Source organism: Hippocampus comes, unplaced genomic scaffold (assembly GCF_001891065.2).
Source record: "Hippocampus comes isolate QL1 unplaced genomic scaffold, H_comes_QL1_v1.1 scaffold381, whole genome shotgun sequence".
NCBI lineage: Eukaryota > Metazoa > Chordata > Actinopteri > Syngnathiformes > Syngnathidae > Hippocampus > Hippocampus comes.
Genome location: NW_017805016.1, coordinates 337,088 through 342,720, shown reverse-complemented (window position 1 = coordinate 342,720; position 5,633 = coordinate 337,088).

The following is a 5,633-nucleotide window of genomic DNA, read 5'->3' as shown; positions in this document are numbered from 1 at the left end:
GGGTAAACACAAATCGATAATTGCCCCTGTTGTTCAAATACACTGATAATCGGCCTGTTGTGATCAGATTCAGAATTGAAAAAAACAAAAATCAAATTCGGCCCTGTTATCGCCGGTGTTCGAGAGATCAAGGCGAGAGAGAGAGAGAGAGAGAGAGAGAGAGAGAGAGAGAGAGAGAGAGAGAGCCCCCCCAAAAAAATGTAAGGAAATAATATCCCATTCTACCCATTCAGACATGACACCACACAAAGCCGCTGCTTTGTTCGTCCCCCCCTGACAGTGTGACAGGCGAGCTGCAGCAACAAGGAGCGCGTATGTACACTAAGCCGCTCCCTTTTCTTGACATCCGTGTGAATAGAAGCCCGAGTGGCCCCTCCCCCACTACAGTTGCTTCAATTGGGCTGATATATTTAAAAAAAAAAAAAAAAAAAAAAGAGCGAAGCAAATCTGCGATTGAATGAGGAGGTCTAACAAGGTTGTCCCTGATGCTTGGCACGAAAGCGTTGGCTTCTACAATCACAGCTCACACTGTCTGGACCTCGACTGGCCAACAGATGGTCACCTGGATTAATAGAGTCAATTAATTCATCTCATTATGTAATTAAGGATGGAGCCTGATGAGCAGAGTGGGCCAGACTCGGCCGCCCTAAGATGCTAAGCACTCGCTTTATCTCCCCCAAAGAGGCAAAGAGGAAGGCGGTGTTATCCGTCAAACAGCACCGGAGTGGCGTGGAAAACATTTGTTTACAACGAGAGCACAAAGTGTACTTTGGATGCAGCCAAACTTTACGTAGCGTATTATCGGGCCGCCCCAGGGAGGATCAAGGAGTCCACTTTGGTCACCACAACAAAATACACTTGAGACAGGTTGACTGTATGCCTTGCCTAACTTGCTTTAATCCTCACCATCGATGGCTCAGACGTCCCCCTTTCTTGGCTGAATTCATGTGCTATTATTGTGACGTGCGACACCATACATTTGTATACATCTGTAGTGAAAGCGGCAAACAGAGAACAGACAGAAATACCGTTTACATCCCTTTGATTTTTGGGTTGTTTCTGACAACCTTATTAAACTGTGAACAAAACGTTTTAATGGCGAGTGCGCAAAGGGCATGACGTACGCATTCCATTGTGAGTTCTTTTTCGGGCGATTGAGACAAAAGTTGCAGCCTAATAAGCCCGCCAGTACAAATTGGATAAGATTAAACTTCATTTGGAGTTATTGCATATTTTTTCCAACAATTATCAGACTTTCAAGAGTTACCCTTCACAAGACACTCATTCAACTACTTTTTGAATCCCAAATTCTTATAGAACATTAAAATACTTGTTCTTTTTTATTTACTTATAGTAACTTTGGAAATGTATGACATCATATCATTTGCATGATGTATTATCATTCACTGAGTGGGGCATCACAGTGCTTATTTATCTGTATGTAACTCACAATTGATTGGCGACCAATCCAGGGTGTACCCCACTTCCAGACACCAGTTTCACATGTGACCCGAATAAAAACACGCATGATGGAAAATAGATGGAACCGCCTTATATTTATGGTAATTTCATCAAACTACTATAACGTCAATAGTAATTGTTGAGGTCATTACTAACTCTTCTTTTTGTTGTGAGGATGAATATCATGGATATTGAATCAAAACTCAAACATGTTTCCACATGATTGATCTTGAATAGATTTTGTTTTTAAACCGTTTGGAACATGAGCATGTGGCCACTAGAGGGCGCACCAGGGCAGATCATTCCAGGCTTGTCCTACTTACTGTACAGTACTTGAAGAGCAAAGTGGATGTGAGGTGAGAGAAGGCAAGCAGTGCGATGAAATGTATGCGCGTGGAGGAAGGGGAGGACATGAAAGTCTCGCCATCTTGCAGATCAACCATAACCCACCGCCCCCACCCCCCTCACCCCAATCGGAGCTCCCAAGCATTACATCTGAATTCAGACGGCATTAAGTCATCTTCATTAAGCAGCTTGCTTCCTGTGTCTTTCAAGTGTGCGTATTTATGTCTTTCCGTGTGTTTACTCATCTGGAATTGATGGATGAAGTCAATAACAGAGGTGGGGGGGTGGGGAGGGGTTCAACTTCCTGTCAACATTGTCACGGATTAGCTCATGCTGCAGTTGTCAAACTTGCTAGCAAACGTATAGTGGTGGGAATTAATGAAACACAACTTCTTTGTTACTCTAGTTGAAGACAGTATTTCTTTTTTAGTTTATTTCTACTCCCAACATTTCAACAGGTGTTTTTAAACCCAAAATTCTCCTCTGTCCAATATGAAAAGCACAATAAGGCAAGAACAAGCACATTTTTTTCAGTTGCTATCATCAGCTAATTCAGCATTTTTTTGTTAATCATTTCGCAACAGTAGCAAAGCTTCTACTTTGACACAAATAATCCAAACAAATAATAAGAAGAATCACTTTTTGTTGGTAGCAAAGCTTCTACTTTGACACAAATAATCCAAAAAAATAATAAGAATCACTTTTTGTTATATTTGGTGGTACAGTCGTTATTGAGAGTGTACATGTGAAAAATTAAAAATTAACATTCTCTTAGCGCCCCTCCCCCCCATATCTTGTTGCCTAATTTGACATGAATGAAACCACCGCACCCAATGAAAAACCAATCGGAAACAGAAGGGATAATTTACAATAAGATGTCAAACTTAAGTCCCGGGGGACCAGATCCGACCCGCGACATCATTTTATGTGGCCCGCGAAGGGAAATCATGCGCGTTGACTTCATGTTTCTTTCAAATTCTCTTCACTTTTAGCAAGACTGAGATATGAAGTATTGCAAGCATTTTTAATGACCAAACCATGCTTTAAAATCAATTGAAAAATAGTACAACAAACAATTTCCAGCATCTGGCTTCTGATTTTAAATGTAGTTATTCATCAATTTGTTATGTAAATATGATAATATGAAGCAATCATACATGTATCTGGGTTCACAGTTGCAACGGCCCTCCAAAGGACCCCATGACTGCGATGTGGCCCATGACAATAATGACCTCACATCAGCTCAAACTTCAAACCAATGGTAAGTCTATTACAAAAAAAGGTGATTTTCTGGGCTAACAAGGTAACAGGGCAGAGCCAGGGAGCACAATGTAAGTACTTTTGCCACCTCTGCAATCATGTATTCAATATCACATTGGGAAAAAAAAGAGAAAGTCCTTGTTGTCATTGTATGGTGCTGGTGCGGATCCAATTTGCATATAAGGGTTTGTGCAAAAGTGTACACATTGACATAGTGGCGGTAACACTGTAATAGTCAAAGGATGTCTAATACGGAGCGAGGCGAGACGTTTCCCAGCAGGGGTCCGGTCAGCAGGGGGTGGGGAGGTTTACAGTATGTCTAGTAAGAGACCTCCTGCCATGTTCGATATCCCAAGATTGATAATCTGGCCTCGCTCTATTAATTACCACGACGTAATCTTCCGGGGTTTTCTGACGGCACACGTCAAGCTGCTCCTGCACGCGGCCCCTTCATTTAATGATGGTTAGTAAGAGCGGATAGAAATGGTCGACGGATAAGCTGATATTTTTTTGCCCAAGCGCCCACCTCCTTCCATCCTATCCGATCCTGCCTGTCCTCCAGCCACAGCATCGTGCCGATGAGCCAGGAAAGAGGATGATGTCTGAGACCTGATCATCTGTGAGCAAACTCTCCGTCTAGCCATGCATTGTGTATTGCAGGTTAGGTTTTCGTGACGTGGACCAACAATATCTGTAAAGTAATGAACTACAGATCTTTTCAAAATGTATGAATAGCCTTTTTGACATTAAATACATGGGTGATCAATCCTTGATCAGTGTTTCAGAGAAAGTCCATCCATCCATTTTCTGATCCGCTTATCCTCACAAGGGTCGCGGGCACGCTGCAGCCTATCAGGCTGTCTTCAGGCAGTAGGCGGGGTATACCCCAGAAACGAACAGCCATCCGTGCTCACACTCCCACCTAGGGACAATTTTGAGTTCTCCATTCACCTGCCAGGCATGTTTTTTGGTATGTGGGAAGAAACAGGAGTATCCGGAGAAAATCCACGCAGGCCCAGGGAGAACATGTAATCTCCCACACAGGAAGGCTGGAGTAGGAATCAAACCCCACACCTCTGCGCTGTGAGGCCGACCTGCTAACTAGTCGCCCACTGTGCCGCCTCAGCGAAAGTCAAAATTTTAAAATGTTTTTCGCACCGCATATTTTTTGATCTACAATTAAGCATTACATTGCATCTTCTCTTAAACATTGCTCCATTGCAGGTATATTTTTACTGGTGCCTCTATTACTCTTCCAAGATTCCCGATTGAACATTCAGAGACCAACATATACAAGTTTTTTGAACTCTTTGATTCAGGGGTGTCATCAAACAGTTTTGTTTGATGACGACATCAAAATTGAATGATGCAAGGGCCATTTTAAAATTCTTCACAAAAAAATCACTTTAAGCAAGCAATTACATTTTGCTTATATTTTCTAGTAATGTAGAAAAACTGCTTCAAAGCAGCTTTTTTTTTTTTTTTTTCAAGGTCTAAGGCACACTTTTCAAGAATTTGTGGTGGCCAGCAGCCCTACTTGACTCGTTCCACCCCTGCACTGAACAGCAGCCGAATCACATCTCCACATTCAAAATGGATGGCCGGCCCTCAAATACCCCCGGCCCCTTAGTTTGGGCACCAATGCTTTAATTGTTTCGAGATTCTCCCATGGCCCTTCAAAGACCAACAGGTCAAATGTGGTGGTGACAAAGACAGTTCACGGACTGTTTCAAAGTCAACTGTGAACACAGACAAACGGGACTTTTGCTGTTTCAAGGTTCCAACATGATGCTTGGAAGACCATCAGGTGCCAAGTTTTTGTAAGACCCTCTTCTAAATGTGCTGGAGACACACACGGACATTCAATCATTTTTAGTAGACACAGGGTCAAATTTGAAAGTGGACAATCTCAATGTACACAAACTTTGTTGATCTGTGCAGAATGAGATGTCGTTTTTGTCTATTTTGGGTCAAGTCATGACATCATATTTCAGGTTTGCCTGTATGCCTCGCAGTCACAGGTTCCAAGCTTGATTCTCAGTTCAGGTCTGCGTCAAGTTTGCTTTTGGATGGATGTCTCAACTTACAACTAGTGCCCGCCCAGTGCATCCATTCCACCCAAAGCAGGCAACTTGACTTCACACTCCCTCCCCACAACCCTTATTAAATATGTCCATTGTGCTTTCATCAATCACTTCCTTTTTTCTGCAGCAGATGGCAGCATTGCATTATCAAATCCAATCCGCAGTTTGCTGAACCCACACGAAAAAGCCTTCGCTTCAATCGAGCTCTTTGGCTTATTTGTATCCCAAACAATAAGTTCCCTTCTATGAAAACAATTGTCACATTAAGCTTTGGGCGGAGCTATTTAATGACTAAACATGTACCGTTGTTACATTTTAATTCTTCCAGAAAGAAGAAAAACTATATTTTGACACTGTTTATAGACCCTTCAGTGTGGTAAAATGGTTCCTAATTCTACAGGGAGTAACACTAGATGTGAGGTGGTGAATGTGAGTGTGTGTGTGTGGGGGGGGGGGGGGGGGAAACCAGAACATGCCATATGG